This window comes from Octopus bimaculoides, chromosome 17, assembly GCF_001194135.2.
Source record: "Octopus bimaculoides isolate UCB-OBI-ISO-001 chromosome 17, ASM119413v2, whole genome shotgun sequence".
Lineage (NCBI taxonomy): Eukaryota > Metazoa > Mollusca > Cephalopoda > Octopoda > Octopodidae > Octopus > Octopus bimaculoides.
Window position 1 is genome coordinate 8,276,745 of NC_068997.1, and position 2,877 is coordinate 8,279,621.

A 2,877-nucleotide genomic window follows, 5' to 3' on the forward strand; every position below is an offset into this window, starting at 1 on the left:
ACATATATATATATATATATATATATATATATATATATATATACACACACATATATATACACATATATACATATATATATACATATATACACATATATACATATGGCACGTGAAAAAACATTTGAGCGAAGTCGTTGCCAGTGCTGCTGGACTGGCTCCTGTGCAGGTGGCACGTAAAAAACACAATTTTGAGCGTCGCCTTTGTCAGTACCGCCTTACTGGCCCTTGTGCCGGTGGCACATAAAAGCATCCACTACACTCTTGGAGTGGTTGGCATTAGGAAGGGCATCCAGCTGTAGAAATTCTGCCAGATCAGATTGGAGCCTGGTGCAGCCATCTCGTTCACCAGTCCTCAGTCAAATCGTCCAGCCCATGCTAGCATGGAAAGCGGACGTTAAATGATGATGATGATGATGATGATGATGATGATGATATTTATAGCCAGTTGACCAGCAAGTACCAAACATTTTGATCATGGACTATTGACCTAACTATTTAGTAAAGTTTGTTATCATCATATCAGTTTAGTCAGCTGGAACTTCTATTAATATTATTCTACAATTTTTATTTTTGAAGTACACTGGCAATGTGACAACATAATTTTTTAAAAATTGAATTTGTATTTTGTGTATTTGCATAAATCACATTTTACTTTAAGCCCGTTTGTCATTCTGAATCAGTTTAATAACTACAAACTAAAACATCAAAAAATATATCCACATTCTGAAAGAACATTGAAAAGTAATGTTCTTATCTTCAAATTCAAGTATACTCCTCTCCGTTTGTTCTGATACCAACGAAGCTAACCACTGAGCTTCCTACTTGTGATTGTATATATATCCTTCACTTCTAATTTTGCTGTTATCCTCACAGGAATCTCATCAAACTAGTCCCTTTGTTCATCAACCAGCTAAACTTGTGGGACATATGAAGAAGCTTCTACAGAGCTACACGACTTGCTTAAACAGTATAGCCAGACTCTTTTATGAAACTCTTTGTCATCTCTAAAGAGAAGGTTACTCTGAAGAGAAGGTTACCCTCAGAAAACCCCAACGGTGCTGAAGTGTTATCAAGTGGTGGTGATTGAAAACTTTTATCCAGCTAGGCCAATTGCTTTACAATACTCAAAGTGGCGTATCTCATTACTTTGAGTTCAATTTCAGATGCAGTTCATATTTCTTTCAGTTAGTGTAATATTATGAACTTATTGTAACAGTGTTCAGGTGTACTACATATAGATCTTATTTCACCTGGCAGCTGATCATGTCAAAGATATACTATAAAAATCTCTTCAATAAATAGGGTTGTGTGTCTTGCTACAAAAACAAAATACATAGATACATATAATCACTGATAACATGTAAAACTGGTACGCCCAACTGCGTAACCCAGCTAAACTTAGTGTCCATTTAAACAATGTGTTTGTGGATGGTTAATGGGTTGGTTGTGGTGCTGAACAAAAGAGCAAGAACTCCTGAAATGTCCATACACACCCATTACCTATTTTTCTATCTTCGATCGCATTGTTTACATAGATGTATTCATATATGAAATGGCATAACTTTCAGTAGTGGCTCTGAATTCTATAGAAAATCTATAGAGATAACTTTAAAAAGTGATACATAGAAACATACTTTCCACAGGCTCAATACAGAAGCTCAGACTCTGTAAACATACTAATGTACTATGTACTATGTACTATGTACTATGTACTATGTACTCTGTACATTAGAAGAGAATACAAGAAACTGTCCATTCTTTAAATGATTTCAGGATAAGATAAATATGCAAAGTAAATAACAGACCAATAACACTAAATTGCTGTTATATATGAACTGATTAAGACAATAATCAGCTCATGTACACATCCTGCATGAGAAAGAAGCAACTGTTAAACTAGAAAATATTTACACTGTAGAAGAGTGGAAGAGTAAGAGGTGGGTCTGAAAAGCTTTTGAGACCAAAACATTTAATGACATGACAACAGGGAAAGAATACTTTTATCTCATATTCAGGCTCAAAACCAATACAATACTCTTCATTTGTTTGTACATTTATATATTTCAGAAAAACAATGTGTTCATGTGTGTGTGTGTGTGTATATTGTGTGTGTGCAAACACACACATGTTCATATTTGTGTGTGTATGTGTGTGTGTTTGTTTGTGGTGTGTGTGTGTATGTTGTGTGCATGTGAGCACACACATGTTCATGTTTGTGTGTTGTGTGCGTGCAAGCACACACACGTTCATGTTTGTGTGTGCGTGTGTGTGTGTGTGTGTGTGTGTGCGCGCGCGTTGTGCGTGCGAGCACACATGTGTTCATGTTTGTGTGTCTGTGTGTGTTTGTGTGCATGCATGAGTGTGTGTATGTATGTATGCATAAAGAACAAAATCAGTGGAGCGACAGAAAATTACAGTGCCTGTCAGTATTTGTCATCCAGTGGCATAGACCGTATAATCAGTGGAGCAGAACCGAAATTGCCCTACAATATATTTCAGAAACTTGCTCCTACTAATCCTTCAACAGGTGAGGCACAAGGCAGCTGGTAGCTATAGTTCAGTACAAAGGTATGCTTTATTAAAATAGAATGTAGTGACAAGATGCTGAACTTAGGAATTCAATATCTTAAGCACACAACAGTTACACATATACAGAAGTGAGTTTTATCCCATTAGCATGATACAACTAACATCAATAGCATCATCATCATCTTAATCATCAGCAATAACAATTATTCTTTCTTTTTTTTATATAATAATAAGATGTTTACACTTTGTCTTAAAATATTGGTTTCAAACTTTGGCAAAAGACTAGCAATTTCTGGGGAGGGGATAAATTACATTGATGAAAGACAAAGTCGACCGCGGCAGAATTTG

The 2,877-nt window shown here is 35.8% G+C and overlaps 1 protein-coding gene across 1 annotated transcript in view; it reads right to left on the bottom strand.

The window, feature by feature from the left end:
- The window catches only part of LOC106880481 (glycerol-3-phosphate dehydrogenase [NAD(+)], cytoplasmic), a 32,793-nt gene that overhangs the window by 20,067 nt on the left and 9,849 nt on the right, over positions 1-2,877 (bottom strand). The window lies entirely within an intron of this gene.